The sequence below is a fragment of the Ovis canadensis genome, chromosome 3 (assembly GCF_042477335.2).
Source record: "Ovis canadensis isolate MfBH-ARS-UI-01 breed Bighorn chromosome 3, ARS-UI_OviCan_v2, whole genome shotgun sequence".
NCBI lineage: Eukaryota > Metazoa > Chordata > Mammalia > Artiodactyla > Bovidae > Ovis > Ovis canadensis.
In genome coordinates, this window is record NC_091247.1 from 144,957,415 (window position 1) to 144,977,560 (window position 20,146).

At 42.1% G+C, this 20,146-nt stretch overlaps 1 protein-coding gene across 20 annotated transcripts in view; it reads right to left on the reverse strand.

Annotated features, from left to right (window-relative positions):
• PCED1B (PC-esterase domain containing 1B) overlaps positions 1-20,146 on the reverse strand; it is a 209,383-nt gene that overhangs the window by 31,641 nt on the left and 157,596 nt on the right. For all 20 annotated transcript variants that reach the window (XR_011255256.1, XR_011255251.1, XR_011255248.1 and 17 more), the window contains one exon: positions 1,465-1,585. The gene's annotated coding sequence lies outside the window, so the exon portion shown is untranslated. The remainder of the gene's footprint in view (positions 1-1,464; positions 1,586-20,146) is intronic.

The following is a 20,146-nucleotide window of genomic DNA, read 5'->3' on the forward strand; positions in this document are numbered from 1 at the left end:
TTACTCCATGGAAGGAAAGTTATGACCAACCTAGACAGCATATTAAAAAGTAGAGACATTACTTTGCCAACAAAGGTCTGTCTATGGTTTTTCCAGTAATCATGTATGGATGTGAGAATTGGACTATAAAGAAAGCTGAACACTGAAGAATTGATGCTTTGTTGAACTGTGTTGTTGAAGACTCTTGAGAGTCCCTTGGATTGCAAGGAGATCCAACCAGTCCATCCTAAAGGAGATCAGTCCTGGGTGTTCATTAGAAGGACTGATGTTGAAGCTGAAACTCCAATACTTTGGCCACATGATGTGAAGAACTGACTCATTTGAAAAGACCCTGATGCTGGGAAAGATTGAAGGTGGTAGGAGATGGGGAGGACCGAGGATGAGATGGTTGGATGGCATCATCAACTCAATGGACATGAGTTTGAGTGGACTCTGGGAGTTGGTGATGGACAGGAAGGCCTGGCATGCTGTAGTCCATGGGGTTGCAAAGATTTGGACACAACCAAGCGACTGAGCTGAACTGAAGAGCCAGACTTAAGCAAAGGATCATTTTGGCAGTTAGAGAATGACTTAGGTGTCAAGTCAGAATATTGCTTCAAAGTTTTTGTTTTGTTTTAATCCTCCTTTCCTGGGGACAGGGGAGCAGCAGGAGGTAGAAGAGTTGGAAGAGATAAAAAAGAGAGAGACAGCATCTAGCCAAGCAATTCAGATAGAAGAAAATATGAGAGGGAGAGACAGAATCAGTGACAGACTGTTAGCAGCCTTTTTTTGTTCTACAGTTTTAAGAGAAGCTTCTAGATACCAATCAGAGTAAGCATTCCATTCAGTCTGTTTGACCTTATGGCCAGCTTTTTCTAACTGTGTGCCCGTAAATATTAATTTTGGAATATCAAAAGAATTCCAATTTGGTCATTTTTTGTTGGGATCTCTTTTAGTATCATTTCCCCAAGTAAGTAAGTACTTGCAAGTATAAGTTTTTTATATACATAACCCTGGCTGAGGTTTTAGTTAAGAGGCTGGCTTTCTGATGTCCCTTGTAAAAGAGTCAGATCAGCCTCTTAAGTAACCTTTCAGCACCTACAAGTCAGTCTCCTACAGCTAAGCAAACCCTGGTATCTTTCAACCAGCCCCCACCAGTATATTTTAATGGAGTGGGTATACCTTGGCCAAGCCCCACCCAGCTTCTTTCCCCTGGATGGGGGGTGGTGGTGGTATTCTCCTAGTATCTTTCAACCAGCACCTGCTCAAAGTGTCTTTCATTTCCAACTGGTCATGTATTCCTCAGTATCTTTCAACTGAGCCCCACCTAGTGTCTACACACTGAGTGGGTATGCCCCAGTATCTTTCAACTGGGCCCCCTGCAGTATCTGTCAGCTGAGAGAGGGCAGGTTATCTGCTCCACTACCAAGTAAAACTCAGGATCATCAACCAATACGGGAGATCTGAGAACCAGGAGATACTTACCCAATTTGTCTGGACTGTCCAAGGAGGCAGATGGGCAGATGGTGCCAAGGCTCTAGTTCCTCAGAGTTCAGGTGAAGGGAAGTCCATTCTGGGTTCCTTCGTCAGTTGCCATAACTGTTAACTTAAAGGAAATTGCAATGTGAGAATTGCGAGTTAAGCTTTATTTGGGGCAAAATGAGGACTACAGCCTGGGGGAGCAGTTTCTCAGGGCTATCTGAGATGCTGTCTCCTGGACTGCAGTCCTCATTTTGCCTCAAATGAAACTTAACTTGCAACTCTCACATTGTGCATTTTTTAAAAGTTGACATTCCCTTTCCATGCTGCTATGGCTGGGCTCCAGGACTACAGTGGAAGGATATATTTTGCTCTAATAACAGTTGATTATCCAGTACTTACTGTGACCAGACCTGGTGCTAAGCACTTTTCATCGAAGGGGATCAGAAAATGCCAGTTTGGATTACTTTGAGCTGAAAGCAACTGAGATGCAGCAGATGTGGAAAGACTACTCTGTTCTCCCTCGACTGCCCGAAAGCAGGGCACCAACTGCCCTTTATGAAGGTGTCCTCCCCCACCAAGAAGGGAAGAGTGACTCTATCTCTGGAGATGGAGAGTAACATTGAGATAAGTCTGCATAGACAGACCTTATTAAAACACCCCTTATCTTCCATTAGTTCCCCCATATATCTCCTAGTTACTTCCCCACAGTTTATCATCCCCTGAAGCTCAAATTTCCTTTCCTTTGTTAAAATGGGTGTATAATACCCCAAGTCTAACCAATTCTTTGAGTTTTACTTCTTGTCTGTGAACTGATGTAAATATTAATAAAAAATTATCTTTTCTCCTTTTAATCTACTTTTCATTAGTTTGATATTACACAGCCCCCGGCAGTAAACCTAAGAGAGAAAAGGAAAAGGTTTCCCTCGCTGACAAGATACATCATCATGTCTTTGAATCTTCATCCCTCTCAGTAAAGAAGGTTCTATTATCCCAGCATGAAAAGTGAAAGTGAAAAGTGTTAGTAGCATCTGACTCTTTGTGACCCCATGGACTGCAGTCTGCCAGACTCCTCTGTCCATGGAGTTCTCCAGGCAAGAATACAGGAGTGGGTTGCTATTCCCTTCTCCAGGGGATATTCCTGACCTAGGGATCGAACCCAGGTCTCCTGCATTGCAAGCAGACTCCTTACCATCTGACCTTCTGGCCACCAAGGAAGCCCCGGCATACTGATACAGAAACTGACCTAAGAAATGTTAAGAACTGATCCAAGGTCAAGTAGCTAATAGGCAGCAGGTCCAGAATTAAAAGACTCAAGTCTATATGACTACACAGCCTGTTCATCTAACAATTATGCTGTAATTCCAGCATGATGGAAAGACACTGCCAGTAGACACAGATTAGGATGCCAGGAACCCTGTAACCTAATTCTGTCCTGCCACTATCAACAATAAAGTTAATCATGTAAATATTTGTGCTGTTTTCTGTTCTGTTATTGTTCAGTCGCTCAGTCGTGTCCGACTCTTTGTGACCCCATAGACTGCAGCATGCCAGGCTTCCCTGTCCTTCACCATCTCCCAGAGCTTGCTCAAACTCATGTCCATTGAGTCAGTGATGCCATCCAACCATCTCATTCTCTGTCGTCCCCTTCTCCTCCCGCCTTCAATCTTTCCCAGCATCAGGGTCTTTTCTAGTGAGTCAGTTCTTCGCATCAGGTGGCAAACTATTGGAGTTTCAGCTTCAGCATTAGTCCTTCCAACTTAGTCCTTCCAGCATTAGTCAATCCAATGTTCAGGATTGATTTCCTTTAGGATGGACTGTTTTGATCTCCTTGCAGTCCAAGGGACTCTCAAGAGTCTTCTCCAACACCACAGTTCAAAAGCATCAATTCTTCGGCACTCAGCCCTCTTTATGGTACAACTCTCACATCCGTACACGACTAAATTGCATGAGATAAAGTACGGCTTTGGATTATGGGCTGAATTTTGTTTCCTCCAAAACTCTCATGCTGAAGTCTTAACTCTGAATACCTTAGAATGTGATTTTATTTGGAGATAAGATCTTTAAGGAGGTAATTAAATTGAAAGAAAGTAATTGGGTGAGTCCTAATCTAATCTGACTGGCATCCCTTAAGAAGATGAAATAAAGATACAGATTTACATAGAAGGAAGAGCATGTGAAGACGACTATCTATACACCCAGTGGGGAGGCCTTAGAAGAAATTACTCCTGTGATACCTCGATCTCAGGCTTATAGCCTCCACAATTGTGGGAAAAAAAAGTTTCTATTGTTTAAACCAGTCCATCTGTAGTACTTTGTTATGGCAGCCTTAGTAAATGAGCACAATCATATAATCTATCTGCTTATCAACACACACTTTTAAAATTCCTGTTATGGCCTAGACACTATTCTAATTTCTTTTATCTATCTGGAAATGGCAATACGTACTACCTTCCAGTAGTGAGCCCACAAGCCAAACCACAGATATTTAAATACTGTGGTTACAAGAAAATGACACAGGAGTCCTTTCAGTTCTGTTAAATGCGAAACAAACACCTATGCTCACCAGGTGTGGATGGCAAGGGCTGCATTTGACGAGAACCAAGGTGGTCAACTGCTTTAATTTGAAAGGGGAAAAGTAAGCAGCAGATCTGCTGATGGCCTTATTTTGAGCAGGTGAATACTCTCTTCTTACTGGGTAACTCAGCTGCCTCAGACTTTACTAAACTGCCATGACCAACCTACTATTTGTGTGCATGCTAAGTCGTTTTAGTTGTGTGACGCTTTGTGACTCTATGGACTGTACCCCTCCAGGCTCCTCTGTTCATGGGTTTCTCTAGGCAAGAATCGGAGACGGCAGTGGCAACCCACTCCTGTACTCTTGCCTGGAAAATCCCATGGACTGAGGAGCCTGGTAGGCTGCAGTCAGTCCATGGGGTCTCGAAGAGTTGGACATGACTGAGTGGCTTCACTTTCACTTTTCACGTTCATGTACTGGAGAAGGAAATGACAACCCACTCCAGTGTTCTTGCCTGGAGAATGCCAGGGATGGGGGAGCCTGGTGGGCTGCCGTCTCTGGGGTCACACAGAGTTGGACACGACTGAAGCGACTTAGCAGCAGCAGCAGGCAAGAATACTGGAGTGGGTTGCCATGCCCTCCTCCGGGGACCTTCCTGACCCAGAGATCAAATCCACATCTCTTACATCTGTTGCAATGGCAGGTGGGATTTTCACCAGTAGGCCCACCTGGGAAGCTCCCAACTTACTGTTTACCCAGTCTCAGAGCACTAAGCCTGGAGAAGGCAATGGCACCCCACTCCAGTACTCCTGCCTGGAAAATCCCATGGATGGAGGAGCCTGGTAGGCTGCAGTCCATGGGGTCGTGACTGAGCAACTTCACTTTCACTTTCCACTTTGATGTATTGGAGAAGGAAATGGCAACCCACTCCAGTGTTCTTGCCTGGAGAATCCCAGGGATGGGGGAGCCTGGTGGGCTGCCGTCTATGGGGTCACACAGAGTCGGACACGACTGACGTGACTTAGCAGCAGCAGCAGCAGCCGAGCACTAAGCCACTGAGGGAGGCCCCATGGAGAGCCATCTCTGATACAGACAATGAGAAGAGGGTCAACTGAACTCCCCAGCTTATGCGGAGAAGGTTCAGGAGAATGTTGTGGGGGAGGAGAGGGGTGAGCTGAGGTGGGGAGAAAAGATGGAGAGAGACACATTAGCTATGGCAGGAGAGAAATGTAAAGAAATAGTAAAGACATTTTAGAAAGGTTTTTTGGTGTGTGATGTGACAGACTAGAGATCTCTTCAAGAAAATTAGAGATACCAAGGGAACATTTCATGCAAAGATGGGCACAATAAAGAACAGAAATGGTGTGGACCTGACAGAAGCAGAAGATATTAAGAAGAGGTGGCAGGAATACACAGAACAACTGTACAAAAAAGATCTTCACGACCCAGATAATCACGATGGTGGGATCACTCATCTAGAGCCAGACATCTTGGAATGTGAAGTCAAGTGGGCCTTAGAAAGCATCACTACAAACAAAGCTAGTGGAGGTGATGGAATTCCAGTTGAGCTATTTCAAATCCTGAAAGATGATGCTGTGAAAGTGCTGCACTCAATATGTCAGCAAATTTGGAAAACTCAGCAGCGGCCACAGGACTGGAAAGGTCAGTTTTCATTCCAATCCCAAAGAAAGGCAATGCCAAAGAATGCTCAAACTACTGCAAAATTGCACTCATCTCACATGCTAGTAAAATAATGCTCAAAATTCTCCAAGCCAGGCTTCAGCAATACATGAACTTTGAACTTCCTGATGTTCAAGCTGGTTTTAGTAAAGGCAGAGGAATCAGAGATCAAATTGCCAACATCCACTGGATCATCAAAAAAGCGAGAGAGTTCCAGAAAAACATCTATTTCTGCTTTATTGACTATGTCAAACCGTTTGACCGTGTGGATCACAATAAACTGTGGAAATTCTGAAAGAGATGGGAATACCAAACCACCTGACCTGCCTCTTGAGAAACCTATATGCAGGTCAGGAAGCAAGAGTTAGATCCCAATATGGAACAACAGACTGGTTCCGAATAGGAAAAGGAATACGTCAAGGCTGTATATTGTCACCCTGCTTATTTAACTTATGCAGAGTACATCATGAGAAACGCTGGCCTGGAGGAAGCACAAGCTGGAATCAAGATTGCTGGGAGAAATATCAATAACCTCAAATATGCAGGTGACACCATCCTTATAGCAGAAAGTGAAGAAGAACTAAAGAGCCTCTTGTGAAAGTGAAAGAGGAGAGTGAAAAAGTTGGCTTAAAGCTCAACATTCAGAAAACTAAGATCTTGGCACCTGGTCCCATCACTTCATGGGAAATAGATGGGGAAACAGTGGAAACAGTGTCACACTTTATTTTTTTGAGCTCCAAAATCACTGCAGGTGGTGACCGCAGCCAGGAAATTTGGGCTTCCTTCGTGGCTCAGAGGGTAAAGCATCTGCCTGCAATGCAGGAGACCCAGGTTCAATCCCTGAGTTGGGAAGATCCCCTGGAGAAGGAAATGGCAACCCACTCCAGTATTCCTGCCTGGAGAATCCCATGGACAGAGGAGCCTGGTGGGCTACAGTCCACGGGGTCGCAAACAGTCAGACATGACTGAGCGACTTCCCATCCTGTTCCCGTTACTCCTTGGAAGGAAAGTTATGATCAACCTAGGCAGCATGTTAAAAAGCAGAGACATTACTTTGCCAACAAAGGTCTGTGTAAAACAAAACAAAACAAAACACAACAAAACAAAGGTCTGTCTAGTCAAGGGTCTGGTTTTTCCAGTAGTCATGTATGGATGTGAGAGTTGGACTATAAGGAAAGCTGAGCACCAAAGAATTGATGTTTTTGAACTGTGGTATTGGAGAAGATTCTTGAGAGTGCAAGGAGATCCAACGAGTCCATCCTAAAGGAGATCAGTCCTGAATATTCATTGGAAGGACTCATGCTGAAAAGCTAAAACTCCTATACTTTGGCCACCTGATGTGAAGAACTGACTCTTTTGAAAAGACCCTGATGCTGGGAAAGATGGAAGGCAGGAGGAGAAGGGGACAACCGAGGATCAGTTGGTTGGATGGCATCACAGACTCAATGGACATGAGTTTGAGCGGACTCCGGGAGTTAGTGATGGACAGGGAGGCCTGGCGTGCTGCTGCCCATGGGGTCACAAAGAGTTGGACACGACTGAGTGACTGAACTGAACTGTGACATACAGATTCCTCTTTAACCTGTGTACAAAAACATTAATAAAGCTCTTCCTTTTTGAAGGCTGCACTGGCTATCAGCCTGTTGACTCTGGATCCATTCCCTGCCTGTGCTCTCTCTGACTGTCTTGAGCTATGACTCCCAGGCGCTCTTGAACACCAACTCTATGTTGGGTTTGCCAGTGAGAGGCACTGGTGGAGACTGGAGTTTGGGAGGAAAGGTATTTCTCACCTTTTTCTCTGTATTGGGAGGCATGCCTGGCAGCAGCTGCAACTCCTGTATATTAATAACTCCAGCTCTTGCTCTAATAGAGCCTTGATGATACTAGGCTTTACTGAGTGGTTCCAGCTCCTGGGCTCAGGTAACACCACATTTTCTATTTGTTTCTAGCCCAAAGAGTGGGTAGTGTCTTCCCAGTTGCTAATTTGGGAGCTGCCTCATCTACCTAGGTTAATCTTTCAACTCCTCTAACCCTTTTATAACTAATTCCCTCTGTTTAATAACCCTGGTGTGGATTTTGTTTTCCTGGCAGACCCTGACTAATAAAGAGAGACATCTTTTCTCTTGGTTTCTATAACGAGCATTTCTCTAAACACAGGCTTTGTCTCTCGTTGCCCCTTTACTTTTTCCATTCCTGGGACTCTGGAGTGAGTAATCTGATCATAGCTTTGGAAGAGTCATTGGGCCCATCAGATCAGCTCTGCTTCTTCCTTTTCGGAGTGAGTCTTCTAAGAGAACACAATGTCTCTCTGTATTGAAAATCTTGCCTGTACAGGCCTATTCTGGTCCAGCAAGTGTCTGCCTATGGGCAAGTCTGTCTAGTTTCAGCCCATTTGACTGCTTGACCTTAAGGCCTGTCTTCTAGCCTGGTCTCTAAAGTAACAAAGGCGAGTCCATTTGCCTTAACTTTATTTCCTCAACTTGCACAGCATGGGAAACAGGAATACTGTTTATTGAAGCTTCTTCTGAGACTCTAGCATTATTCATCAATTGTTTTGGAACTGAGTTTATAGTTTTTTTTTTTTTTTTCAAGATGTTACAAGACTAGGGCAAGGCCTAGAGGCATGGGCACCTGGGCTTAGATGATTGGCCAAAGTTCCCCTCCTCAGCAATTTTTCTGAAACTCTCCAGTTGGACTCACATGTGTTCCTGAATCAGCCCTACTTCTTGCTCACTTCCTGACTTTACAGTCCCTCACCTGACAGGTCTATAGTGATGCCATTGAGCTAGAATATTGTTCCTAATGCCGTGTTGATGTGTCTGTCCGTGAAGTTGGAATCCCGCCATATGTTGTTCGGAGTCCTGCTGTATTTGGGTGTCAGTAGAGCTGACATCTAGTGTAGGCTTCTCCTGATTTCTAGAATCACCAGTACACTGAACTCCCAATACTAGAGTCCTGCCTCTCTCATGACATGTTCTCCTGTAGGGGTCCCTGTCGTTGTCCCTGTAACCTAGCTGCTTTGGAACCACCAGCACACTTTGAATACATACACACATGCACAAACACCCTTAATCCCATGGGCCATACTTTGTTCAAGCCTTTTTCCTCATAGGCTTCTCAGCTGCCATGTATATCAAGGACGCAAACACAGGAACCAGGCATTATAATCTCCAAAATTCACTCTCCAGAACTATCTGAGTCTCAGCCATGACCTTGTGTTTGTGTTAAAAACACTTGAGCCCCAGGAGAAATGTCTTGCCTTCTGGATACTCCTTGGGCTCTTTGTCCATTCCCTGTTTTGTTTGATAAATTTACATGTATAGTGGAAAAAATTTGAGCTCTTGGAATAAAGTCAGAAAAGAATAACCCACAAAAAGACCATATTTCTTTACAGTTCTATTTAAGTCCCATGGTGGGGCCACCCTTACAGGTCAATATGTAGCTAAACTGAGGAACAGATTAGTTAAGTAACCCTTGTGCACCACTGGTGGGAATGTAAATTGGTATAACCACTATGGATAACAGTATAGAGAATCCTCAAACAATTAAAAATAGAGCCACCATATTATCCACCAATTCCCTCCTGGATATTTATCTGAAGAAATGAAAACAGTAATTTGAAAAGATATATGCACCCCTATGTTCATTGTAGCATTATTTACAAGAGCCAAGATATAAGAGCAACGTAAGTGCCAATCAGTAGATAAATATATACAATGGAATACTACTCAGCTATAAAGAAGAATGAAGTACTGCCGTTTGCAGCAACGTGGACAGATTTAGCAAGTTCTATGTCAAGTGAAATAAGTCAGACTGAGAAAGACAAATACTGTCTGATCTCACTTACACCTGCAATCTGAAAACAAAACAAATGAAAAAACATAAAACAGAAATAGAGTTTTCGATACAGGGAACAAACTGTTGGTCTCCTGAGGGGAGGGAGGCTGGGAGAAGAAAAAACTATGTGAGGGAGATTAAGAGCTACAATTTCCCAGTTGCAAAGTGGCTGAATTACTAGTATGAAATACACAGTGTGGAGAATATAGTAATATCTGGGTAATATCTTTGTATAACTAGACTTACTGTAGTGATCATATTGAAATATAGAGTGGTATCAAATCACTAGGCAGTGTAACAAGGACTAACACAGAGTTGCAGGTCATTTATACCTCAAAACAAAAACAAACCAACCCTTATAAAAGGAGATCAGATTTGTGGTCATCAGAGGTATTGGGTAGGAGGTAGAGGGATGGGGAAGTGAATGAAAGCAGTCAAAAGATATAAACTTCCATTAAAAGACAAATAAATACTAGGGATGTAATGTACAATGTGATAAATATAATTAAAACTGCTGTGTATTATATATGAAGGTACTGAGAGAGTCAATTCTTAGGTAGATTGATAAGAAATCTGGGGTCCCTGAGGAGGAAAAAGGGGTCTGGGGCTCTCAAGGAGGAGAAAAGGACCCACCTTTTTTTTTCTCTAAGCCCTGAGCTAATGATTACACAACAGAACAGCTCATCTTGCTGAAGGATATGTTTTTCCTTAAACTCTGTACCGATGATTATGTAACAGCATGTACCTGCTTGAGGACATGCTTCTCCTTCTTAAGACCCTTCTGACTAACCCTGTCATCTTAAAATGCATATTATGGGAGTGGGTCTGGTAAGACCTTTACAACCTTGAGACAGTCTTTTGACTTAGTGCAATGCTGCTGCTATGTCACTTCAGTCATGTCTGACTCTGTGCGACCCCATAGACGGCAGCCCACCAGGCTCCCCCGTCCCTGGGATTCTCCAGGCAAGAACACTGGAGTGGGTTGCCATTTCCCTCTCCAATGCAGGAAAGTGAAAAGTGAAAGTGAAGTCGCTCAGTCGTGTCCGACTCTTAGCCACCCCACGGGATGAAGCCTGCCAGGCTCTTCTGTCCGTGGGATTTCCAGGCAAGAGTGCTGGAGTGGGGTGCCATTACCTTTTCCTTTCACTGCAATAACTAGTTGAAAAAGTATATAGACCCCTTGCTAACACTAGCAAGGGCACTCTCCATCCGCCTTCTGCTGTCTACGTCAGAAACTTTCTCTGTCCGTTTTTCACTTTAATAAAACTCTGCTACACAAAAGCTCTTGAGTGATCAAGCCTGGTCCCTGGTCCGGAAGCTAAATCTTCTTCTTTGGAGATTACAAATCCAACACTGAAAGCTATCAGTACTAAGAGTTCTCATCAAAATGAAAAAAAATTTTTTTCTATTTCTTTAATTTTATGTCTGCATGAGATAATGGATGTTCACTAACATCGTGATATTCATTTCATGATATATGTAAGTCAAATCATTATGCAGTGTACTTTATACACTGCTCTATGTCAATTTCATCTCAATAAAACTGAAAGAAAAATATGCACAAAATGCCAAAACCCAGAAAATCCTCCCAAAACAAAACCTTAACCACAAAATAACTATCACACTAAAAAGATTTTACTAACATGAGATATCTAGTTAACGTTTAAGTTTCTCCAAATTTAATTTTTATAGGTATTTGATCAAATTAGGATCCAAATATGATGCATTACACTGCAATTAGTTTGTATGAATCTTTCAAGGTATAGTTTCCATGTCTCTTTTTCTCTTTCTTCTCAACTAACATGTGAAGGAAATTAAGTCTTGTATATTCAGTTCCCCACAGTCTGGATTTTGCTGACTGTGAACCCATTGTGTCATGTAACATATTCCTTAGATCTTCTGTTTTCAAAATGATGTGATTTAAGAGTCCTGAAGAGACTTGATTTTTCTAGCAAAGAACACTTCTTAAGAGGTAATAAGCTGTACTTCTATTAGGAAGAAACTGTACATCCCTTTTTGAGAAGTTTCATTCTTTGATGATCATGGCTTAGATTATTCCCTTGAGGGTGTCAAAATGATAATATTCTGTCACTCACTCAGCTTCCCAGGTGGCACGGTGGCAAAGAATCTGCCTGCCAGCGCAGGACACACAAGAGATGCGGGTTCAATCCCTGGGTCTGGAAGATCTCCGAGAACTGGAAATGGCAACCCACTCCAGTATCCTTGCCTGGAAAATCTCATGGACAGAGGAGCCTGGTGGGCTGCAGTCCATGGGGTTGTAAAGAGTTGGACACGACTGAGCATAGCACAGATTAGTCATTCGTTTATTAGTGAATAAATGAGAGATTTCCCCTCATCTGTTATTATCCTAAAGTATAGTTTATACATATAAAGGCAGGATAAATGCTTGATTCTTCATTTGTCATTAACAAAAAAAAAAAAAGAAGAAGCCTGGTTCTCTGGCATTTCCAGAGATTACCAGGGAGGGTGTCTGTTGTGGTTGTTTTATTTGATAGGTTGTTTCTGAGCATAGACTCTGAAGCCCAATTCTCTGGGATCAGGATCCCAGTTTAGTTGTGTGACTCTAAGCTAGGCACATACCCTCACTTTCCTCATGTGTATATTGGAAATTTGAGGGTGTTTTCCTTTGTCACAGAGTTGTTCTGAGGATTAAATGAGAATCTACATAGCACCTGGAAAAATGCTTGTCAGCCCAAACATAAGTGTTCCTGATCATTAGTGCTGTTCTTATTCTATTTAAACAGGCTTGAGTGGATACTAGGCAATGGTATTTTGTAAAAGATCCCCAAGTGAAGCCAAATTGGGAAACCACAAGATGGGGAAGTTTAAAGATATAATGTTTACAAAGCAGAGAAGATGACTGTATTTGTTTTGGGGTGTTTTTAGCGTTAAGATTAGGCTTAGGGTTAGAGTTCTGTTTCTAATTTTAAAAGACAGCCTAGGAATTGATGCCCTGCTCCCTTCCTCACTAACAGTGTGAGGTTTGACAAGCAATTTAGCATCTCCAAACCTCCAGGTTTTCATGGGAAATAAGATTAATGCTAGTGCAGGGCTCATGGAGCAGCTGTGAGGATCAGTGATCCTGCACAGTGCCTGGTTCGTAGGAAGTGTTAGTGGTGATGTCAGAAAACTTCACCAGAGACCACTGTCTGTGCCCAGCTGACACTCTTCTCCCTGCCTAGATGTGTCTCTCCAAAGAACTAGTTTTTCTGCCTTTTTACCATTTCTTTATTCAAATAAAAAAAGCATTAAAATTTTGACAAAAATAGATTCCACACAAATAGTTGTACTAGAAACTATTTCATGTTCAGGGCAATGGAGAGCTATATAAACTTATACTCCAGTAATTCATAGTAGAACATTTTAATTTAAATGATAGTTTAAAAGATGGAATCTTCAGGGCTTCCCTGGTGTGGCTCAGTGGTAAAGAATCTGCCTGCCAATGCAAGAGACACAGATTTGATCCCTGACCTGGGAAGATCCCACATGTTGCAGAGCAACTAAGCCCTTGCACAACTATTGAGTCTATTGAACCAAGAGCTGCTCACACACCCCAGAGCCTCTGCTCTGCAACAAGAGAAGCCACCACAGTAAGCCTGAATACCGCAGCTAGAGAGCAGGCCCCACTCGCTGCAACTAGAGAAAAGCCCGAGCAGCAGTGAAGACCCAGCACAGCCAAAAATAAAATAAGTAAATAAAATCATTTTTTTAAAAAAGAGAATCTTCAAATTGGCTAAACAAATAAAGGCCCTTTGAACACAAGTCCAGATGGATTTTCTGTTATCCTATTTATACTGCCTGACTTATCAGATCTTTCTTCCTTCCGCCTGTTGCATAGCTTTATTTGTTTTGGTTATCTACACACTATAAACTTGGCATTTCATTTGAGATGCTGTGTGCTTTAAAAGAAGGTTTTTGTTTTCCCAATATCCTAACTTATCATCCATAAAGACAACAGACAAGACAGTCTTTAAGAGACAGATGTTAAGGGATGAATTATTGATCAAATCATAAACAAATTAGAAGATGAAATACCTTTGCTAAATCAGTTTTATTTTAATCTTTTCCAAACTTTTCATCCTCCAACCCTAGAGATGTATCAGTAATAGAGGAAAATGCCATATACATAGGTGGAACCAACTAAAATAAACAGAGGCCACATTTTTTAAGGCAGAGGTTTCTAATACAGAGATCTCTTTCACGGCTTTCCATCCCCATGGGTCCTGTGCTTTGAAAAAAGCAAACACACCAAACTGCACTTATCAATATTTAATTTATCTTCCCATTTTTTATTAATCAAAGTCATCTATAACTGCCAACCAGAACATCCAATTGGTATGAGACAACCTGGGTTACTATACTGAATTGCTATAATTCTAGCAAAAAGCAAGAAAACATTTGAATGGAAAACATCTTTAATATGAAATCAGACATTGTGTTTTCTCCCCCAGCACGAAGAATGGAGATATGAATCTTGATATTCAGGGTCCTTTAATCTTTGGTTCCAAACTCTGATAGGCAGAATGGTCCCCAAAATGTCCCCATCCTATTCCCCAGAACTTGCGAATGTTAGATTTAGTGGCAAAAGAGAATTAAAGTTGCAGATGGAATTATGGTTACCAATCAGCTGATTTTGAGATGGGGAGATTATACTGGAATATCCAGGTGGGCCCAATGTAATCACAAGGGTCCTTAATTAAATGTGGAAGTGGGAGGCAGAAGAGTCAGTGTCAGAGTGCTGTGATGTGTTATGAGGTGAGAGACTCAATTGGCCTTGAGTCTTGAAGATACATGGGGCCAGGAGCCAAGGAATGTGAGCAGCTTCTGGTTAGAAAAGGCAAGAAACTGCGAGGACTTCCCCAGTGGTCCCGTGGCTAAGACTTCAAGCTCCCAATGCAGGGGGCCCAGGTTTGATCCCTGGTCTGGGAACTAGATTCCACATGCCGCAACTGAGTTCGCAAGCCACAACTAAAAGCTCTTGCATGCTGCAACAAAGATTGAAGATCCTGCGGCCTCGAGTAAGACCCAGCAGAGCCAAATAAATTAGGAAAAAAAAAAAAAAGGGCAAGAAACTGGATTTTCCTTTAGCACCTCCAGAGAGGAATGCAGTCTTGCTGACACCTTAACTTTGCCCGATGAGACGAATTTCAGGCTTCTTGCCTCTGGAATCGCAAGAGAATACATTTATGTTACCTTAAACTACCAGTTTGTGGCAATTTGTCATAGCAGCCAGGAAAACTGCTACCTAATCTCTTTCCTCAAATTATTGACCTCTACTCCCTTTATGAGTTCTGTGTTCTGGGCAAAGTGACCTCATCAGCGGTGCCTGGGCATGCTTTTCCATCCCCTCTGGATCCTTCTTCATGCCCTCCCTCGTAAAGACATCACTCAACTCCATTGCAGCAGAGGCAAATCCCGTGCCTCTTTCAGGATGCATTTCAGATGCCTCCCCTGCTGCAAGCCCCATTGCTACTGCATCTGCCAGTTGCCTGCAATTTCTCCTTCCTTTGAAATCCTGCAGTGCTGCAGTTGTCTCTCCCTGTCCTGGCACTGACTGCACTTTTTCCTGAAATAAACGTATGCATTCACATACTGTATCTTCTCTACCAGATTTTAAGTTCTTTGATGACAAGGCTAGTGTTCGACTCATCTCTAAATCTTCTATAATGTTTAGCCCAGTACTTTACGTCCTATGAACTTCACATGTAATCATAGTCCTGGTACTAGTGGTAAAGAAGTCACCTGACAATGCAGGAGATGGAAGATACCCAGGTTCAGTCCCTGGGTCAGGAAGATCCCCTGGAGAATGAAATGGCAACCCACTCCAGCATTCTTACCTGGGAAAGCCCATGGACAGAGCAGCCAGTCCATGGGTCACAAAGAGTCGGAATACATGCGGCTGAGCACACACATACATACACGTGTGTGTGTGTTTAGTAGCTCAGTCATGTTCGAGTCTTTGTGACTCCATGGACTGTAGCCCACCAGGCTCCTTAGACCATGGGATTTCCCAGGCAAGAATACTGGAATGGGTTGCCAGTACCTGTGCATATATACTATGTGTATATGTGTGTGTATACACGTATATGTGTATATATGTATGTACATGTAGGTAAACGACATTATAGAACATCATATAGGACCGTATGCCCTCATAAGAGGAAAAGGAAAAAGAAAACTAAGGTTTTTCACTAGCTGCCACACAAATGGCAAGCATCCCAGACACATCTAGTTTGTAGGAATAGCCTAAACCCTTGTCCCTTCACACAACGGTTATTGAAGAATGGATGAGTTACTTGAAGTTAATCCCCTGATGGAGGAGATGCGAGGTAAAAATGGAGAGCTGTGGCTGAGAGACCCCACGTTCTGGAATAGGATCTGAGCAAACAGAGGAAGGGGAGGTCCATGAGCAGGAGTAAGGTCTTGGGCCAATATCACACTTTTAAAATTTTATTTGGGATTTAGCTACCCATCAGAAAAAAATAATGCAAAATGCTTTTTCCCCCATGCAGATGTTGATCAATATTTTTCTAGAAAGAATCTAGGAATGAAACTAAAAAAGCCACAACATCAAATAGCTGATGATACACTTGGCTTTTACATGTGTGAGACACGGCCATTCTTTGAAAAATAATGAATGTTTGGTTCCTAAGATGAAGAGGCAGCTTTGTGGCACTCTAAATTCCAGTTCTGTGAAAACAGAAAATTGCTGTTCTTCATATTTTGCCTACTAAAGCAATTAGTTTAGCCATTTTTTTTCTAGCTTTTGTCCTTCTAAAATAAACATTAGGCCCAAGAATACACAGCTTTCCAAAGACTGTTCTAATTCTGGTATAATTTTAGTTCTTTTCCTCTTATAGTCAGGAAATGATAGATCACAAATGCATTTTTAATTGTTTTTTCTTCCTATGTCAGACATTATGCTGTTTATAGATATTCTGCCAATTTAAGCAAACTAACCATTGCCCCCGTGTTCATAGCAGCATTTTTTCAATTGCCAAGATACAGAAGCAACCTAAGAGTTCAGCAACAGACGGATGGATAGAGAATAGGTGGTATATAAACAAAATGGAATACTATTCAGCCACAAAACAGAACAAATTTTTCCCATTTGCAGCAACTTGGGAGGGCATTATGCTAAGTGAAATAAATCAGACAGAAAAAGAAAAACACTAAATGATATCACTTATATGTGGAATCTAAAAAACACAATCATAGTGAATATAACAAAAATGCGGACTCAGAGATACAGAGAAGAAACTAGTGGTTACCAGTGGGGAGAGGGGGGTACAAACTGCGGTTGTAAGAGAGGCTAATAGAATATATTGCATAATATGGGGCGTATGGCCAATATTTCATAACTGTAAATGGAGTGTAACCTTTAAAAACTGAATACAATTTTTTTTAATTAAAAAGAAATGAACAATTCTGTGAGGTGGGTATTATAACCCTTATTTTAAAGTTTAGGTAGCTGAGCCATAAAGAGTTTAGGTTCTGATACAAACTCTGGTCACCAGCAAAGGCCAGGAGATTCAACTCAAGGTGTCTACATCGTCAAGCCCATGTTTTTGACCCCAGTACCATCCAGAACCTCCCTGTGGGCTACTTACCAGGCAGAGGAATCGGCTACATCCTTTTTGTGCTCAGATGTCAGTGTCTAACTTAGATATTAATGAAATTCCAGGGCAGAACTTTCCAAATTTTTTGACAACAATCCATAAAAAGAATTAACTTTTAACATCTAATCATAGAACACACACAGTTTGAAACAATATCATTACTACTGTACAATGTGCTTTGATATATTTTATTCTGCTCCCAAGTTTTAATAATTTTGGTCAGGTACGACTATATTGTTATCATAATTCACTAATAGGCTATTACCTTTATTTTAAAATATGTAGCATTAGTACATAGATAGTTTATCTTACACAATTAATTGCCTTTTTTAAAAAAACATATGTTTATTTTTGGCTGTGCTGGGTCTTTGCTGCTGTGCACAGGCTTTCTCTAGTTGCAGAGCGGGGGCTTCTCTTTGGTTATGCCGCACAGCTTCTCACTGCAGTAGCTCCTCTTGCTGAGAAGCACAGGCTCTAGGCCCATGGGCTTCTGTAGTTGCAGCAGTCAGGCTCAGTAGTTGTGGCTCATGCCTTAGTTGCCTGGTGACGCGTGGGATTGTCCTGGACCAGGGATGGAACCCATGTCCCCTGCATTGCAAGGTTGATTCTTAACCACTAGAGTACCAGGGAAGTCCCACAATTACCTTTCCAAAGAGAGATATATTATCTTAGGCAAGTTATTTAATTTCTGAGTCTTGTGTTTCCTCTTCTGCAAAATGAGAAGATTGGACCAGATTTGTGACTCTTAATCCTGACTGCACATCAGAAATGTTTAAGAGCTTTTATATACACTTTTTCCAGGTTTTTGCCCCCAGAATCTCTCATTTAATTGTTTTGGGGTGGGGGTCTGTGTACTACTGGTTTTTGCTGTTATCTTATTTTTGTTTTTTAACTCCCCAGGTTACATTAACTAGCCATCAATCTTAGGAATTACTGAATTAGATGATTGCTAAATTTTCTTCCAGCCAAAAATTTTAGACTGTTTTGACTGGTGAATGGGCCCACATCCAGCAGTTCTGTGTACATCAGGGTGGGGTCACACACTTTGTGCATTTTTAACAAATACCTTAGTGATTCTGATGCAAGCCATCTCAGAAACACTGTTCTGAGTCATTGTCTCACCAACTGTTTATTGTTTCCTCAGTTTAGCACTTACCCGGGACTGTGGCTGATGCTCTGAAATGCTTGCTAAGTGGCTGCCTCACCAAGCTGCCTGGCCACTCCATTGCCCTTTGCCAGCGCCAGGGCTTCATGCCAATTTTCTTCTGTTCTTTGATCCCTTTTCTAACTTAGCTCAAGTAAGACCACATTCTCCTTTCTCCTGTTCCGACCGTACTTATGTCTTTCAATATTAAAAATACAGGAAATAAATTCAATATTTTGTATTACCCTATAATGATACTGAGCAGGGGTCTGGGGAGCTCTTGGGCACAAAGTCGTTCTGTGCGCCTCATTTATTAGATTACAGGAAACAGCCTTCGTTCAGCCTTCTTGACCTTCGCTGAGTTTCAATGAGCAGTTTCAAGCAGTTGTTAATTAGGGAAGGGAGGAGTTGCAAGACCAGGGAGAAATAAACTGTCCAAGGCAGCCTTAGGGCAAGGTCCTCTTTCACCATGGAGGTAACACACACAGCAATCTTTGAGCTAGTTTGCAGATACTGAAACCCCCTCCAGGTGGCAGAAGTTAACGATGAATGACAGTAGGCTGCCCATAATTATGTAGACCCCAGACCAGTGGGACCTGAAGTGTGATGAAGCTGACTCCTACTTCAGTTCAGTTCAATTCAGTCACTCAGTCGTGTCTGACTCTTTGCAACCCCATGGGCTGCAGCACACCAGGCTTCCCTGTGCATCACCAACTCCTGGAGCTTGCTCAAACTCACGTCTATCCAGTTGGTGATGCCATCCAACCATCTCCTCCTCTGTCGTCCCCTTCTCCTCCTGCCCTCAATCTTTCCCAGCATCAGGGCTTTTTTCTAATGAGTCAGTGTTTCTCATCAGGTGGCCACAGTGTTGACGCTTATCTCATCACGAACTCATCAGAAGAATGTTCACGGTCTGATCACACCCTCTTTGAACAATTACTATAAAACTTCTATCTTCATGTTGGGACCCATGGTTTTGAGAGCACTAGCCCATTGTGACCCTCTTTTCCTGCAAAGCAATAAAGCTATACTTTTCTGCTTCACCCAAAACTCTGCCTCTGAGATTTGATTTGATACCGGTGTCCAGGGAAGCTGAGCTTTGGGCCTCAGTTGGGGAAAGGAAGCTGAAAAAAATAGATATATATGTATGCATAACTGAAACACTTTGCTGTATACCTGAAACCAGCACAGCATTCTAAATCAACAATACGTCAATTAAAAAAAAAATACACTCAAACTAGGTTACTCATACCCTGAAGGTGATTATACAGTGGTAGCTAAAATAGTAGGATGAACTTGGACAGATCTTTATCTAACATATATTTTTATAGTGTTAACTCTGTGTCAGTCACAGCTGTAAGACTTTATAAATATTAACTTTGTTGATGTACATACATAATCCTCCTATGAGGTAGGTGCTACCATTCTCCTGTATTACAAATTAGGACCCTAATCCCACTCCATTTTTGGAGCACTGATACTTATTTTGAAGAGCATTATTTTTTATTTTAAATTATACAGACTTGAACATAGTATTTCAGTTAATATTTTATTTTTTAATTTTTATTGTTTAGTTGATTTACAAAGTTGTGTTAGTTTCAGATGTACAGTAAAGTGATTCAGTTATATACATAACTGAATGTATGTATATATATATAGTTGTTGTTCAGTCACTAAGTGGTGTCTGACTCTTTGTGATCCCATGGACTGCAGCACACCAGGCTCCTCTGTCCTCCACTATCTCCTGGAGTTTGCTCATATTCATATCCATTGAATTGGTAATGCTATCTAACCATCTTATCCTCTGCTGCCCCTTTCTCCTTTTCCCTGCAATCCTTCCCAGCATTAGAGTCTTTTCCAATGAGTGAG